The sequence below is a fragment of the Rhinoderma darwinii genome, chromosome 4, assembly GCF_050947455.1.
Source record: "Rhinoderma darwinii isolate aRhiDar2 chromosome 4, aRhiDar2.hap1, whole genome shotgun sequence".
Lineage (NCBI taxonomy): Eukaryota > Metazoa > Chordata > Amphibia > Anura > Rhinodermatidae > Rhinoderma > Rhinoderma darwinii.
In genome coordinates this window covers 292,746,032-292,764,266 of record NC_134690.1, presented here as the reverse complement: position 1 = coordinate 292,764,266, position 18,235 = coordinate 292,746,032, and the positions used below count along the sequence as shown (strand labels likewise).

The window sequence follows — 18,235 nt, the reverse complement described above, 5'->3', positions numbered from 1 at the left end:
GGTATTTTACATAAGACATTTTTGTATATTTCTCAGAGATCTACTTGTAAAGTTTTTTAAAACCATGTTTCTCGAGCAACACTGCATCGTCAAGTAATTAGTACACCTCTTAAAGGGAATGTGTTGCCAGAAAAACATGTTTTTTTTAAAAAAATTAAACATTTATTGTGTGGGTGATTAAACATGGTTCAAATTTTTTTTATTTTTTTCACGAGTCAGGAAATAGTCAGGAAATATTATAAATTAATTCTAATTTATAATACTACCCATTTTTGGTCACTAGATGGAGCTAGTTCCCAAAATTGCAGCATTGCAACATTGGGTTAAAAGCCCTCGCTCTAGTGAGCTCTCAGCATCCCCCCCTCCTTTATCCTGGCTAGTGCCGGGATAAACGAGGGGTTTGAAAGGTTTAACCTCCTACACTGTGTGTCGCCATTTTTTGAGGTAACCCACAGTGTAGTAGGTTTACATGCAGTAGTAAACACACACAAACACTAACATACATTGAAATCTCTTACCTGCTCCTGCCGCCGCGGCTCCCTCCGGCCCGTCCGCTCCCTTTGCTGCCGCTGTTCCATGTGCACAAGTCCGGAAGCCGCGACCGGAAGTAGTAATATTACTGTCCGGCCGCGACTTCCGGTCCACAGGAAAATGGCGCCGGACGGCGCCAATTTCGAATAGGACTGTGTGGGAGCGGCGCATGCGCAGTTCCCACACAGACGCCGTACACGGCAGTCAATGGGACGGGAGCCGTTCGCAGTCCCTATGGGACTGTGGCTGCCGTACTCCATGTCTGTGTGTGTCGTTAATCGACACACACAGAAATGGAACAAAAAATGGCAGCCCCCATAGGGAAGAAAAAAGTGTAAAAGTAAGAAACAGTAAAACACAAACACACAAATGAAAATAAACGTTTTTATTAAAGCACTAACATCTTTAACATATAAAAAAATTATTTGTGATGACACTGTTCCTTTAAGAGTCTTACTTCTTACGTTTTTAAACTTATCGGTTCTCGATCAACACCTCTTTCAAAAGCATGGGCTCGCCCGGGATTTGAACCCTGGACCTCTCACACCCAAAGCGAGAATCATACCCCTAGACCAACAAGCCAACAGACAGCAACTTTTTGAGAAAGCTTTGCCGCACCCTAAGTGAGCCTTTAAAGTCCTCACATCCAAGGCAGTTTTGTGGGTATTTTACATAAGACATTTTTGTATTTTTCTCAGAGATCTACTTGTAAAGTTTTTTAAAACCATGTTTCTCGAGCTGCATCGTCCAGTAATTAGTACACCTCTTAAGAGTCTTACTACTTTTTTAAACTTATCGGTTCTTGAGGAACACCTCTTTCAAAAGCATGGGCTCGTCTGGGATTTGAACCCGGGACCTCTCGCACCCAAAGCGAGAATCATACCCCTAGACAAACGAGCCAACAGACGGCACCTTTTTGAGAAAGCTTTGCCGCACCCTAAGTGAGCCTTTAAAGTCCTCACATCCAAGACAGTTTTGTGGGTATTTTACATACGACATTTTTGTATTTTTCTCAGAGATCTACTTGTAAAGTTTTTTAAAACCATGTTTCTCGAGCTGCATCGTCCAGTAATTAGTACACCTCTTAAGAGTCTTACTACTTTTTTAAACTTATCGGTTCTTGAGGAACACCTCTTTCAAAAGCATGGGCTCGTCTGGGATTTGAACCCGGGACCTCTCGCACCCTAAGCGAGAATCATACCCCTAGACCAACGAGCCAACAGACAGCACCTCTTTGGGAAAGCTTTGCCGCACCCTAAGTGAGCCTTTAAAGGAACAGTGTCATGGCAAATAATTTTTTTATATGTTAAAGATGTTAGTGCTGTAATAAAAACGTTTATATTCATTTGTGTGTTTGTGTTTTACTGTTTCTTATTTTTACACTTTTTCTTCCCTATGGGGGCTGCCATTTTTTGTTCCATTTCTGTGTGTGTCGATTAACGACACACACAGACATGGAGTACGGCAGCCACAGTCCCATAGGGACTGTGAACGGCTCCCGTCCCATTCACGTCCGTGTACGGCGTCTGTGTGGGAACTGCGCATGCGCCGCTCCCACACAGTCCTATTCGAAATTGGCGCCGTCCGGCGCCATTTTCCTGTGGACCGGAAGTCGCGGCCGGACTGTAATATTACTACTTCCGTTCGCGGCTTCCGGACTTGTGCACATGGAACAGCGGCAGCAAAGGGAGCGGACGGGCCGGAGGGAGCCGCGGCGGCAGGAGCAGGTAAGCGATTTCAATGTATGTTAGTGTTTGTGTGTGTTTACTACTGTATGTAAACCTACTACACTGTGGGTTACCTCAAAAAATGGCGACACACAGTGTAGGAGGTTAAACCTTTCAAACCCCTCGTTTATCCCGACACTTGCCAGGATAAAGGAGGGGGGGATGCTGAGAGCTCACTAGAGCGAGAGCTTTTAACCCAATGTTGCAATGCTGCAATTTTGGGAACTAGCTCCATCTAGTGACCAAAAATGGGTAGTATTATAAATTTGAAAAAATTTATAATATTTCCTGACTCGCGAAAAAAATAAAAAAAATTTGAACAATGTTTAATCACCCACACACTAAATGTTTAAATTTTAAAAAAAAAACATGTTTTTCGGGCGACACCATGCCTTTAAAGTCCTCACATCCAAGGCAGTTTTGTGGGTATTTTACATAAGACATTTTTGTATATTTCTCAGAGATCTACTTGTAAAGTTTTTTAAAACCATGTTTCTCGAGCAACACTGCATCGTCAAGTAATTAGTACACCTCTTAAAGGGAATGTGTTGCCAGAAAAACATGTTTTTTTAAAAAAAATTAAACATTTAGTGTGTGGGTGATTAAACATGGTTCAAATTTTTTTTATTTTTTTCACGAGTCAGGAAATAGTCAGGAAATATTATAAATTAATTCTAATTTATAATACTACCCATTTTTGGTCACTAGATGGAGCTAGTTCCCAAAATTGCAGCATTGCAACATTGGGTTAAAAGCCCTCGCTCTAGTGAGCTCTCAGCATCCCCCCCTCCTTTATCCTGGCTAGTGCCGGGATAAACGAGGGGTTTGAAAGGTTTAACCTCCTACACTGTGTGTCACCATTTTTTGAGGTAACCCACAGTGTAGTAGGTTTACATACAGTAGTAAACACACACAAACACTAACATACATTGAAATCTCTTACCTGCTCCTGCCGCCGCGGCTCCCTCCGGCCCGTCCGCTCCCTTTGCTGCCGCTGTTCCATGTGCACAAGTCCGGAAGCCGCGACCGGAAGTAGTAATATTACTGTCCGGCCGCGACTTCCGGTCCACAGGAAAATGGCGCCGGACGGCGCCAATTTAGAATAGGACTGTGTGGGAGCGGCGCATGCGCAGTTCCCACACAGACGCCGTACACGGCAGTCAATGGGACGGGAGCCGTTCGCAGTCCCTATGGGACTGTGGCTGCCGTACTCCATGTCTGTGTGTGTCGTTAATCGACACACACAGAAATGGAACAAAAAATGGCAGCCCCCATAGGGAAGAAAAAAGTGTAAAAGTAAGAAACAGTAAAACACAAACACACAAATGAAAATAAACGTTTTTATTAAAGCACTAACATCTTTAACATATAAAAAAATTATTTGTGATGACACTGTTCCTTTAAGAGTCTTACTTCTTACGTTTTTAAACTTATCGGTTCTCGATCAACACCTCTTTCAAAAGCATGGGCTCGCCCGGGATTTGAACCCTGGACCTCTCACACCCAAAGCGAGAATCATACCCCTAGACCAACAAGCCAACAGACAGCAACTTTTTGAGAAAGCTTTGCCGCACCCTAAGTGAGCCTTTAAAGTCCTCACATCCAAGGCAGTTTTGTGGGTATTTTACATAAGACATTTTTGTATTTTTCTCAGAGATCTACTTGTAAAGTTTTTTAAAACCATGTTTCTCGAGCTGCATCGTCCAGTAATTAGTACACCTCTTAAGAGTCTTACTACTTTTTTAAACTTATCGGTTCTTGAGGAACACCTCTTTCAAAAGCATGGGCTCGTCTGGGATTTGAACCCGGGACCTCTCGCACCCAAAGCGAGAATCATACCCCTAGACAAACGAGCCAACAGACGGCACCTTTTTGAGAAAGCTTTGCCGCACCCTAAGTGAGCCTTTAAAGTCCTCACATCCAAGACAGTTTTGTGGGTATTTTACATAAGACATTTTTGTATTTTTCTCAGAGATCTACTTGTAAAGTTTTTTAAAACCATGTTTCTCGAGCTGCATCGTCCAGTAATTAGTACACCTCTTAAGAGTCTTACTACTTTTTTAAACTTATCGGTTCTTGAGGAACACCTCTTTCAAAAGCATGGGCTCGTCTGGGATTTGAACCCGGGACCTCTCGCACCCTAAGCGAGAATCATACCCCTAGACCAACGAGCCAACAGACAGCACCTCTTTGGGAAAGCTTTGCCGCACCCTAAGTGAGCCTTTAAAGGAACAGTGTCATGGCAAATAATTTTTTTATATGTTAAAGATGTTAGTGCTGTAATAAAAACGTTTATATTCATTTGTGTGTTTGTGTTTTACTGTTTCTTATTTTTACACTTTTTCTTCCCTATGGGGGCTGCCATTTTTTGTTCCATTTCTGTGTGTGTCGATTAACGACACACACAGACATGGAGTACGGCAGCCACAGTCCCATAGGGACTGTGAACGGCTCCCGTCCCATTCACGTCCGTGTACGGCGTCTGTGTGGGAACTGCGCATGCGCCGCTCCCACACAGTCCTATTCGAAATTGGCGCCGTCCGGCGCCATTTTCCTGTGGACCGGAAGTCGCGGCCGGACTGTAATATTACTACTTCCGTTCGCGGCTTCCGGACTTGTGCACATGGAACAGCGGCAGCAAAGGGAGCGGACGGGCCGGAGGGAGCCGCGGCGGCAGGAGCAGGTAAGCGATTTCAATGTATGTTAGTGTTTGTGTGTGTTTACTACTGTATGTAAACCTACTACACTGTGGGTTACCTCAAAAAATGGCGACACACAGTGTAGGAGGTTAAACCTTTCAAACCCCTCGTTTATCCCGACACTTGCCAGGATAAAGGAGGGGGGGATGCTGAGAGCTCACTAGAGCGAGAGCTTTTAACCCAATGTTGCAATGCTGCAATTTTGGGAACTAGCTCCATCTAGTGACCAAAAATGGGTAGTATTATAAATTTGAAAAAATTTATAATATTTCCTGACTCGCGAAAAAAATAAAAAAAATTTGAACAATGTTTAATCACCCACACACTAAATGTTTAAATTTTAAAAAAAAAACATGTTTTTCGGGCGACACCATGCCTTTAAAGTCCTCACATCCAAGGCAGTTTTGTGGGTATTTTACATAAGACATTTTTGTATATTTCTCAGAGATCTACTTGTAAAGTTTTTTAAAACCATGTTTCTCGAGCAACACTGCATCGTCAAGTAATTAGTACACCTCTTAAAGGGAATGTGTTGCCAGAAAAACATGTTTTTTTAAAAAAAATTAAACATTTAGTGTGTGGGTGATTAAACATGGTTCAAATTTTTTTTATTTTTTTCACGAGTCAGGAAATAGTCAGGAAATATTATAAATTAATTCTAATTTATAATACTACCCATTTTTGGTCACTAGATGGAGCTAGTTCCCAAAATTGCAGCATTGCAACATTGGGTTAAAAGCCCTCGCTCTAGTGAGCTCTCAGCATCCCCCCCTCCTTTATCCTGGCTAGTGCCGGGATAAACGAGGGGTTTGAAAGGTTTAACCTCCTACACTGTGTGTCACCATTTTTTGAGGTAACCCACAGTGTAGTAGGTTTACATACAGTAGTAAACACACACAAACACTAACATACATTGAAATCTCTTACCTGCTCCTGCCGCCGCGGCTCCCTCCGGCCCGTCCGCTCCCTTTGCTGCCGCTGTTCCATGTGCACAAGTCCGGAAGCCGCGACCGGAAGTAGTAATATTACTGTCCGGCCGCGACTTCCGGTCCACAGGAAAATGGCGCCGGACGGCGCCAATTTAGAATAGGACTGTGTGGGAGCGGCGCATGCGCAGTTCCCACACAGACGCCGTACACGGCAGTCAATGGGACGGGAGCCGTTCGCAGTCCCTATGGGACTGTGGCTGCCGTACTCCATGTCTGTGTGTGTCGTTAATCGACACACACAGAAATGGAACAAAAAATGGCAGCCCCCATAGGGAAGAAAAAAGTGTAAAAATAAGAAACAGTAAAACACAAACACACAAATGAAAATAAACGTTTTTATTAAAGCACTAACATCTTTAACATATAAAAAAATTATTTGTGATGACACTGTTCCTTTAAGAGTCTTACTTCTTACGTTTTTAAACTTATCGGTTCTCGATCAACACCTCTTTCAAAAGCATGGGCTCGCCCGGGATTTGAACCCTGGACCTCTCACACCCAAAGCGAGAATCATACCCCTAGACCAACAAGCCAACAGACAGCAACTTTTTGAGAAAGCTTTGCCGCACCCTAAGTGAGCCTTTAAAGTCCTCACATCCAAGGCAGTTTTGTGGGTATTTTACATAAGACATTTTTGTATTTTTCTCAGAGATCTACTTGTAAAGTTTTTTAAAACCATGTTTCTCGAGCTGCATCGTCCAGTAATTAGTACACCTCTTAAGAGTCTTACTACTTTTTTAAACTTATCGGTTCTTGAGGAACACCTCTTTCAAAAGCATGGGCTCGTCTGGGATTTGAACCCGGGACCTCTCGCACCCTAAGCGAGAATCATACCCCTAGACCAACGAGCCAACAGACAGCACCTCTTTGGGAAAGCTTTGCCGCACCCTAAGTGAGCCTTTAAAGGAACAGTGTCATGGCAAATAATTTTTTTATATGTTAAAGATGTTAGTGCTGTAATAAAAACGTTTATATTCATTTGTGTGTTTGTGTTTTACTGTTTCTTATTTTTACACTTTTTCTTCCCTATGGGGGCTGCCATTTTTTGTTCCATTTCTGTGTGTGTCGATTAACGACACACACAGACATGGAGTACGGCAGCCACAGTCCCATAGGGACTGTGAACGGCTCCCGTCCCATTCACGTCCGTGTACGGCGTCTGTGTGGGAACTGCGCATGCGCCGCTCCCACACAGTCCTATTCGAAATTGGCGCCGTCCGGCGCCATTTTCCTGTGGACCGGAAGTCGCGGCCGGACTGTAATATTACTACTTCCGTTCGCGGCTTCCGGACTTGTGCACATGGAACAGCGGCAGCAAAGGGAGCGGACGGGCCGGAGGGAGCCGCGGCGGCAGGAGCAGGTAAGCGATTTCAATGTATGTTAGTGTTTGTGTGTGTTTACTACTGTATGTAAACCTACTACACTGTGGGTTACCTCAAAAAATGGCGACACACAGTGTAGGAGGTTAAACCTTTCAAACCCCTCGTTTATCCCGACACTTGCCAGGATAAAGGAGGGGGGGATGCTGAGAGCTCACTAGAGCGAGAGCTTTTAACCCAATGTTGCAATGCTGCAATTTTGGGAACTAGCTCCATCTAGTGACCAAAAATGGGTAGTATTATAAATTTGAAAAAATTTATAATATTTCCTGACTCGCGAAAAAAATAAAAAAAATTTGAACAATGTTTAATCACCCACACACTAAATGTTTAAATTTTAAAAAAAAAACATGTTTTTCGGGCGACACCATGCCTTTAAAGTCCTCACATCCAAGGCAGTTTTGTGGGTATTTTACATAAGACATTTTTGTATATTTCTCAGAGATCTACTTGTAAAGTTTTTTAAAACCATGTTTCTCGAGCAACACTGCATCGTCAAGTAATTAGTACACCTCTTAAAGGGAATGTGTTGCCAGAAAAACATGTTTTTTTAAAAAAAATTAAACATTTAGTGTGTGGGTGATTAAACATGGTTCAAATTTTTTTTATTTTTTTCACGAGTCAGGAAATAGTCAGGAAATATTATAAATTAATTCTAATTTATAATACTACCCATTTTTGGTCACTAGATGGAGCTAGTTCCCAAAATTGCAGCATTGCAACATTGGGTTAAAAGCCCTCGCTCTAGTGAGCTCTCAGCATCCCCCCTCCTTTATCCTGGCTAGTGCCGGGATAAACGAGGGGTTTGAAAGGTTTAACCTCCTACACTGTGTGTCGCCATTTTTTGAGGTAACCCACAGTGTAGTAGGTTTACATACAGTAGTAAACACACACAAACACTAACATACATTGAAATCTCTTACCTGCTCCTGCCGCCGCGGCTCCCTCCGGCCCGTCCGCTCCCTTTGCTGCCGCTGTTCCATGTGCACAAGTCCGGAAGCCGCGACCGGAAGTAGTAATATTACTGTCCGGCCGCGACTTCCGGTCCACAGGAAAATGGCGCCGGACGGCGCCAATTTAGAATAGGACTGTGTGGGAGCGGCGCATGCGCAGTTCCCACACAGACGCCGTACACGGCAGTCAATGGGACGGGAGCCGTTCGCAGTCCCTATGGGACTGTGGCTGCCGTACTCCATGTCTGTGTATGTCGTTAATCGACACACACAGAAATGGAACAAAAAATGGCAGCCCCCATAGGGAAGAAAAAAGTGTAAAAATAAGAAACAGTAAAACACAAACACACAAATGAAAATAAACGTTTTTATTAAAGCACTAACATCTTTAACATATAAAAAAATTATTTGTGATGACACTGTTCCTTTAAGAGTCTTACTTCTTACGTTTTTAAACTTATCGGTTCTCGATCAACACCTCTTTCAAAAGCATGGGCTCGCCCGGGATTTGAACCCTGGACCTCTCACACCCAAAGCGAGAATCATACCCCTAGACCAACAAGCCAACAGACAGCAACTTTTTGAGAAAGCTTTGCCGCACCCTAAGTGAGCCTTTAAAGTCCTCACATCCAAGGGAGTTTTGTGGGTATTTTACATAAGACATTTTTGTATTTTTAAGCGAGAATCATACCCCTAGACCCACGAGCCTTGGATGTGAGGACTTTAAAGGCTCACTTAGGGTGCGGCAAAGCTTTCTCAAATAGGTGCCGTCTGTTGGCTCGTGGGTCTAGGGGTATGATTAAAATTATAAGAAGTAAGACTCTTAAGAGGTGTACTAATTACTGGACGATGCATTTTTTAAACTTATCGGTTCTTGATCAACACCTCTTTCAAAAGCATGGGCTCGCCCGGGATTTGAACCCTGGACCTCTCACACCCAAAGCGATAATCATACCCCTAGACCAACAAGCCAACAGACAGCAACTTTTTGAGAAAGCTTTGCCGCACCCTAAGTGAGCCTTTAAAGTCCTCACATCCAAGGGAGTTTTGTGGGTATTTTACATAAGACATTTTTGTATTTTTAAGCGAGAATCATACCCCTAGACCCACGAGCCTTGGATGTGAGGACTTTAAAGGCTCACTTAGGGTGCGGCAAAGCTTTCTCAAATAGGTGCCGTCTGTTGGCTCGTGGGTCTAGGGGTATGATTAAAATTATAAGAAGTAAGACTCTTAAGAGGTGTACCAATTACTGGACGATGCATTTTTTAAAAATAGTAAACAATAAAAAAAACATATTGGACAGCGCCACACTTTTAACAACCAGTAGAATAACATTAACATAATACATTTATACCGCAAAATGCATGATGTAAACAAACTAAAACCTGTAAAAAATTATGGCAGATTTGCCTCTTTTTCCCAAAATATTATGTAAAAGTTATTCAACAAATTCTATGTACCTTTGGAAACTACAGCTCATCCTTCAGAACACAACTTCTATGGCTAAATAGACGGAAAAATAAAAAAGTTATGGTTCTCACAATGTGGGCAGTTAGGAATGATTTTCTTGCATTTCATTTTTATTAATAATGGCGGAATTCATACGTTTAAAATTACCTTTAATTAATGTAACAACTTAATTGTTTTTTGTTTGGTAAATTTTATTTAACCCCTTCAGGACGCAGCTTGTTTTGGCCTTGTGGCACAGCCGATTTCTTCAAATCTGACATGTGTCACTTTATGTGGTAATAACTTGGGAATTCTTTTACCTATCCAACCGATTCTGAGACTGTTTTCTCGTGACATATTGTACTTTATGTTAGTGGAATAATTTGGTCAATAAATTCAATATTTATTAGCGAAAAACACCAAAATTTAGAGAATTTTTTTTAAATGTAAATGGATCTGCTTGTAAAACATATCGCTATACCACACAAAATAGCCACTAGTTAACATTTCCCATATGTCTACTTTATGTTTGCATCATTGTTTGAAGGTACTTTTATTTTTCTAGGACGTTACAAGGTTTAAAACTTTAGCAGCAATTTCTCACATTTTCAAGAAAATGGCAAAAGGCTCACAGGGATCAGGGATCAGTTTAGTTCTGAAGTGGTTTTGAGGGCCTTATATATTAGAATCCCCCAATATATCACCCCATTTTAAAAACTGAACTCCTCAAAGTATTCAAAACAGCATTCAGAAAGATTCTTAACCCTTTAGGCGTTTCACAGGAAATAAAGCAAAGTAGTGGGGACATTTACAAATTAAATTTTTGGTTGTTGCAGAAATTCATTTTTAATCCATTTTTTTTGTAGCACAAAGTTTTACCAGAGAAACACAAATCAATATTTATTGCCCAGATTCTGCAGCTTTTAGAAATATCCCACATGTGGCCCTAGTGTCCTAATAGACTGAAAGACCGGTCTCAGAAGAAAAGGAGCACCTAGGATTTTGGGGTGTCCTTTTTTTTAGATTATATTTTAGGTACCTTGTCAGGTTAGAAGAGGTCTTGTGCTGCCAAAACAGTGGAAAACCCCCAAAAATGACCCCATTTTGGAAACTACACCCTAAAAGGAATTTATCTAGGGGTATAGTTAGCATTTTATTTCCACAGGTATTTTGCTATATTTATTGGAGTTAGTCTGTGAAAATGAAAATCTACTTATTTTCTGAAAAAACATAGAAATTTGTAATATTTACAAGGAATATAGAAGAAAACACACCCCAATATCTGTAAAGCATCTTCTCCCAATTACGGAAATACCCCATATGTGGTAATAAACTGCTGTTTGGACACACGGCAGGGCTCAGAAGGGAAAGAGCACCATTTGGATTTTGGAGCACAGATTTTGCTGGATAGGTTTTCAGTGCCATGTTGAGTTTCCAATGTACTGGAGAGACCTAATCAGTGGAAACACCCCAAAAATGACCCCATTTGGGAAACTACACCCCTCAAGGAACCTTTCTAATGGTGTAGTTAGCATTTTGGCACCACATGTAACGACGGGGGTAGGGAAACAAACAAGCGAGCCCCAATCCACTTGCCACTCTGTCCCCGCCCACCCGCAATGACCCGCCCCAGGCGACGGGGCCCAACTGGGCGGCGGCCCCCACGCTCAGCAAGTGCACGAGACAAACACACAAGGGAACACATAGCAAATGGAAAGGGGCAGCCGCCCACGGCAACACCGCGAGCAACCAGAGAGGCGAACAAGCCAAGTCAAAAAAGGAGAGCACGAGGCACCAAACGCAGAGCAGGAAAGCAGCCAGCAAGCCAGGGTCAGCATGGAGCAGGACCAAATAGTCAGGAGCCGCAGCCGGGCCAGGAAACCATACGGAAAGAATCAAAAGCAAAGGAGGAACAGAAGCTTAGCTCCTGGTACCAATTCGATAGCGCAATCGTATTCTCTATGAGGAGGTAACACTTCGGAGGCCTCCTTAGAGAAAACATCAGCGAAGTCCTGAACAAACTCAGGTAGCGTGTTCACCTCCTCAGGGGGAGAAATAGAATTAACAGAAAAACATGACGTCAAACATTCATTACCCCATTTGGTAAGCTCCCCAGTATTCCAGTCAAACGTGGAATTATGCAACTGCAACCAGGGAAGGCCTAAAACCAAATCGGACGATAATCCCTGCATCAACCGTACAGAGCACTGCTCCAAATGCATGGAGCCAACAAGGAGTTCAAAAACCGGGGTATGCTGTGTAAAATAGCCATTAGCAAGAGGAGTGGAGTCGATACCCACTACCGGGACAGGTTTAAGCAAATCAATCAAAGGCATAGCAAGAGACATAGCAAATTCCACAGACATGATATTAGCAGAGGACCCTGAATCCACTAAGGCACTGCCGGTAGCAGACCTACCACCAAAAGAGACCTGAAAGGGAAGCAAGATCTTATTACGTTTCATATTTACGGGAAATACCTGTGCGCCCAAGTGACCTCCCCGATGATCACTTAGGCGCGGAAGTTCTCCGGCTGCATTCTTATGCTTAGGACAGTTGTTCACTTGATGCTTGTCATCCCCACAGTAGAAGCAGAGACCATTCTTCCTGCTGAAATCTCTACGTTGTTGGGGGGACACGGAGGCCCCGAGTTGCATAGGTACCTCTGAGTCTTCCGGGGATGAACGAAGCAACGGAACCTCGGGAGGCATCATGGGGGAGTCGGAGGAGAAAACACATAAACGTTCACGTTGTCGTTCCCTGAGACGTCGGTCAAGTCGTACCGCTAAAGCCATAACCTGGTCTAGGGAGTCAGAAGAGGGATAGCTAACTAGCAGGTCTTTCAGGGCATTCGACAGACCCAACCTAAACTGGCACCTTAAGGCAGGGTCATTCCACCGAGAAGCTACGCACCAGTTCCTAAAGTCACAACAATACTCCTCAACAGGTCTCTTACCCTGACGTAAGGTCACCAGCTGACTCTCGGCAAAGGCAGTCCTGTCAGTCTCGTCATAAATGAGTCAGAGAGCAGAAAAGAAACGATCAACGGAGGAAAGTTCAGGGGCGTCAGGAGCCAAGGAGAAGGCCCACTCTTGGGGCGCTTCCTGGAGCCAGGACATAATTATACCCACCCGCTGGTTCTCAGAACCTGAGGAATGAGGCTTTAAGCAAAAGTAAAGCCTACAACTCTCCTGAGAACCGGTCGGGCAACTTGAGGTGAGGTTCAGGAGGTGAGGTGAGGGGAACTACCAAGGTAGCATCAGGCTGGTTGACCCTCTGAGCCAGGGCCTGGACCTGTAGGGAGAGACCCTGCATTTGCTGAGCCAGCGTCTCAAGGGGGTCCATAGTGGTGTCAGGGACCAGGGTACACTAGGTATGGGCTTGTGATTATGTAACGATGGGGGTAGGGAATCAAACAAGCGAGCCCCAATCCACCCGCCACTCTGTCCCCGCCCACCCGCAACGACCCGCCCCAGGCAACGGGGCACAACTGGGTGGCGGCCCCCACGCTCAGCAAGTGCACGAGACAAACACACAAGGGAACACAAAGCAAAGGGAAAGTGGCAGCCGCCCACGGCATCACCGCGAGCAACCAGAGAGGCGAACGAGCCAAGTCAAAAAAGGAGAGCACGAGGCATCAAACGCAGAGCAGGAGAGCAGCCAGCAAGCCAGGGTCAGCATGGAGCAGGACCAAATAGTCAGGAGCCGCAGCCGGGCCAGGAAACCACACGGAAAGAATCACAAGCAAAGGAGGAACAGGAAAGGCAGGTATAAATAGACAGAGGGCGGGAGCTAGCTCCGTCTGGCCAGGCTGCGATAGGCTCTCCCACTCCTAAGCCTGCCATCCTGAGTGGTGGAAGATGGAGTCAGTCTCAGAGACGTAGATTCAGGTGCAGACTGATTACCTATGGGAGCTAACCCCGAAGCTGTGCCTGGCAGATCCTTTACACCATAGTTTTTTTTGCAGAATTTTGTGGATTTAGGCCGTGAAGATGAATATCAACATTTTTGTCCACTAAAATGTTGATTTTTTTTTCATTTTCACAAGGAATAAACCCCAACATTTGTAACACAATTTCTCCCGAGTACGACAATACACCACATGTCGTAATAATTGTTTTTTTTATTAGAAATAAATTTTTTGCTCTTCCATTTTAGTTTTTCACTCCCAGCCTTCCAAAGGCCATAACTTTTTTATTTTTCCATCAATAGAGTGGTGTGAGGGCTTATTTTTTTCGGGAAGAGTTGTAGTTTCTACTGACACCATTTAAAGTACCATATAGTGTACAGGGAAACCGAAAATAAAATTATTTTCGGGGTGAAATTGGAAAAAACTGTGATTCCTCCATTGTTTCTTGGGTTTTGTTTTTACCGCTTTCACCACGCGGTTAAAAAAGTCAACTTAACTTTATTTTGCATCTCAATACGATTACGATGATACCAAATGTATATAGTTTTTTTTTATATTTTACTACTTTTACAAATAAAAAACTATTTGTTAAAAAAAAATTGTTTGTATCAAAACATTTTGAGAGGCATAAATATTTATTTTTTTTGGTCGATTGAGCGGTGTGAGGGCTTATTTTTGGTGGGACAAGCTGTCGTTTTTATTGGTCCCAGTTTTTTTAGTACGTACAACGTTTTGATCACTTTTTATTTCATTTTATTTAGAGCTAAGGTGACCAAAAAACTGTGATTTTGGCGTTTTAAATTCTTTATTTCTTATGGCGTTCATCATGCACTATAAATAACAGTTTTACTTTATTCTCCGGGTCGGTACGATTATGGCGATACCATATGTATATAGTTTTTTTCGTCTAGTTTTAGTTATATAGCATTTGCACAATAAAATCACTTGTTTATAAAATAATAAATTTTTTGTGTAACCATATTCTGAGAGCCATAACTTTTTTATTTTTCAGTCAAAAAAACTGTGCAATGGCCTGTGTTTTGCGGGACGGGTTGTAGTTTTTATTGGTACTATTTTTGGGCACATGTGAATTTTTGATCACTTTTTATTCTATATTTTGGGAGGGGTGGTGACCAAAAAATAGTGATTCTGACATTGTTTTTTTTGCGGTGTTCACCGTGCGGGAAAAATAACATTATAGTTTTATAGTTTGGGTCGTTACGAATGCAGCGATAGCAAATATGTGTACTGTTTTTTAACATTGAAATTTTTTTCCTATAAGAAAAAAAAACTTTCATTTTTACACATTTGTAAAACATTTTTATTAACTTTGTTTTTACTTTTTACACTTTCTTTTTTTACCTGCAGCACTGATCTCTGCTAGAATACATTACACTACCTAGGTAGTGTAATGTATTCCAACTGTCAGCGAGGTGTCACAGTCACTCTGACAGGAAGTTTAAGGACCATCCATTTGCCTACAGTGTGCACCGGGAATCGCGCACTAACTGTACGCCCTCGTGCGCTAAGACACTGGCCACCAGGACGTACAGTTGTGTAGTGGTGCACCTAGGGGTTAATATATATTTAATTGAAAAAATGTTTAACATTTTTTTGTTAATTTTTTTCTAATTTAGGAGTCTTTTACTTTCTTTTTTTATTTTTTAACTAAAATGTAATATTATACACAAATATGACATTACATTATTGCCTGTGCATTTAAAATGTAATTATTGCAGGACAACTTTGTTAGGCACCATGCTTTTCAGTATAAACTGTTTTTTTGATTTTTTTCTTGCTCATGAGGACTGACTACTGTACTTTGCCTTTGTAGTTTATTTTAGAGGTGTAGCTAAACAGTTGCAATATTGCAAAATATGTATCATCTCATTATCACAGTTATTTGCATAAAAATTACTTATGTAGGACGGCCTAGACCTGTTGAACATGTTTTGCTTTCCCAGTTTAAATGGGAACAAGTTTATCAAGGGAACATTATTTCATACATTTATCACAGTTAGTGTATGCGCACACGATAACTGCAATTAAGTCTGAAATTACGGAGCTGTTTTCAGGAGAAAACAGCTCCTGAATTTCAGACGTAATTGCATGTACTCGCATTTTGCAAGGGGTGTCTTTTACGGACGTAATTTGGAGCTGTTCTTCATTGGAGTCAATGAAAAACGGCTCCAATTACGTCCCAAGAAGTGTCCTGCACTTCTTTTGACGAGGCTGTAATTTTACGTGCCGTATTTTGACAGCGACGCGTAAAATGACAGGTCGTCGGCACAGTACATCGTAAAGCCCATTGAAAGTAATGTAAAACGCCTCCATTACTTCTGAAAATAGGTCGTGTGAACCCAGCCTTACTGCTCTGCAATTAATGTTTATATAGACATATTGCCATTTTTTTTTCATTCTATTTTACAAATTTTAAAGGTTGGTTTTGTACTGCACTTTTCCAGAATTAAACTTTCATCATCGAGTTCTGAGAAGTTTGGATTCATTTATTTTTTGCAATATCGTCTTACCTTTGCTGGGATTTTACTGGAGCACAAGGGATGAAATTAGATTTCCCCAAATACCTGATGTCTGATAAATCAAAAAGAATATTCCAAAGTACTGGTTCACAACATCCATTTTCTCTTTCACAGTTTGCTCTGCATATCGAATTCCGCTTGTTGTGAGATATGTACATTTTGATGCCCACAGTGGGCCCCCTCCAATTCCCAGAATTGCCGAGGTGATTATTAAACTATACCTGCAAATAAAAACATAAAGTGTTATTATGTATTTCTGCCTATCTCTCTATATCTATTTCCTAGATATAATTTTACTTAACCACTTAATAACCAGAGTGTTAATTTCCTAAATGGCCAGACACTTTTTAGCGATTTTGAACACGTGGTAGTGACATCAGTTAGTGGCACAGGTGATGGGGAAAGACCAGTTGCTCTGCCATGTGAAGGGGCACTGAGCAATCACGCCATCGATGCTGTCTCTATTCAATACACAACGCTCATTGCTGGATTGCAGGAGCTTTAGGGTAAAGCCACACGGAGCGGCCCTGACACGGTCGCAACGTGGCCAACAGCTGCGCTGGCACTATGTAGGCACGGCTGTCAAATACCTTGTTAAGGGATATTCTGGTTACACTCTCATGTGCACTGCCAATCGATTCATTCTCTATGGGAGCGCCGGAGATAGCTGAGTGCAGTGTTCAGCTTTTTCCAGTGCTGCCATAGAGAATGAAGAGGGGTAACTTGTTGTAACCTGCAAAATCGTGCGGTCATAAAGGGTGTATTAATTCATGGCCGCATGATTTTGCAGATAAAGGGACGGTTTACCCACATTAACAGTCTGTTTGACAGCCTCACCGAACATGGTGCCGGCGCGGTTGTTAGCTGCGCTGCGACCATGTCAGGGCCACTCTGTGCGGCCTTACCCTTAAATCCACGCCATACATTTACAATGGGGCGGGTTTAGAACCCATGATTACGCTCCATACATTTACACATGTGGTCCTGATTAAAGAAGATCTGTCACAAACATGTTGTTTTTCTATGTCTCTGGAGCAATCATTATACTGTAGAAACACATGCTAAATATACTCTGCAGTATACCACTGTGATTTTCTACCAGTAACTTATTTCTTCTTATGTTCTTTCCAACCCTCAGGACCAAAAAACAAGTTTAGGCCAGGATCATACACATAGTTTGGATGCTGTTTTTGGAACAGTTTTTGGCAAAAAAAAATAAATACTGATGCATCTCCTTTAGAGCATGGTCACACGTGCCGATTCCTTTGCGCCTTTGCCTAAAATGTGCAGTATATTGCTGCGGATTAGCCGTTGTGTATTCATGTGAAGAGTACATCCTGATGTATTTTAAAACATTCCATCTCAGTCTGGCTGTAGACCTCGAAACACATAGGTCCAGCCAAAATGATGAAATATCCTGTTCGCAAAAGCAATCCGCAAAGCAACACACATAACATCTGTGGATTTCATTGCGTAATTTTGCAACTCCATTGAAGTCAATGGAGAAATTCCGCCACAAGTACACATCTAGTCCGCAACAGCCAGTGTATGCTGCGGACACCAAATTCCGCACGGCAGCCTATGGTCCGCAGCGGAGTTTTCAGCAATGTCTGCACTAACATAATTAAAAAGGTGTGGAAACCAATGGACAAACTGTCCGCTGCGGAATTCCACAGCAATTCTGCCATGTCTGGCCATGCCCTTATTGTAGTTTTGGCTTACAAAAAACGTGCAAAATCTGCATCAAGATGTAAACAAGGCCTTAAGAAGGTAAATATATTGCAAAAGGTTTTTCAAGCATGTGTGCATCTGAAAATGGAATGCTGTTAAAAGATCAAAACATGTGTTAAGGAGAATCCATGAAAAAGCTATTTTTACCAGTTTGGTTTGAAGTTTCCAACTGAATACGAGACGTAGCAACACATTGAAATTACAAGTGTTCACTTGCATCCAATTTTCTTTATAACGATTGGAGGGAGAAAAAACGAAGAGACAATAAGGGCATGACCACACGTGGCGGATTTCCTCCGCAACTGTCCGCATCAATGCCACACAGAA

At 42.4% G+C, this 18,235-nt stretch overlaps 5 non-coding genes across 5 annotated transcripts; all 5 read right to left on the bottom strand.

The window, feature by feature from the left end:
- Positions 1 to 1,359: 1,359 nt before the first annotated feature.
- On the bottom strand, positions 1,360 to 1,431 carry TRNAP-UGG (transfer RNA proline (anticodon UGG)). Its single transcript has one exon. It is a non-coding gene; the product is annotated as a tRNA-Pro (tRNA).
- Positions 1,432 to 1,677: 246 nt separating this feature from the next.
- TRNAP-AGG (transfer RNA proline (anticodon AGG)) lies at positions 1,678 to 1,749 on the bottom strand. Its single transcript has one exon. It is a non-coding gene; the product is annotated as a tRNA-Pro (tRNA).
- Positions 1,750 to 4,042: 2,293 nt separating this feature from the next.
- TRNAP-UGG (transfer RNA proline (anticodon UGG)) lies at positions 4,043 to 4,114 on the bottom strand. Its single transcript has one exon. It is a non-coding gene; the product is annotated as a tRNA-Pro (tRNA).
- Positions 4,115 to 4,360: 246 nt separating this feature from the next.
- On the bottom strand, positions 4,361 to 4,432 carry TRNAP-AGG (transfer RNA proline (anticodon AGG)). Its single transcript has one exon. It is a non-coding gene; the product is annotated as a tRNA-Pro (tRNA).
- A 2,293-nt stretch (positions 4,433 to 6,725) lies between these two features.
- Positions 6,726 to 6,797, bottom strand: TRNAP-AGG (transfer RNA proline (anticodon AGG)). Its single transcript has one exon. It is a non-coding gene; the product is annotated as a tRNA-Pro (tRNA).
- Positions 6,798 to 18,235: the final 11,438 nt, after the last annotated feature.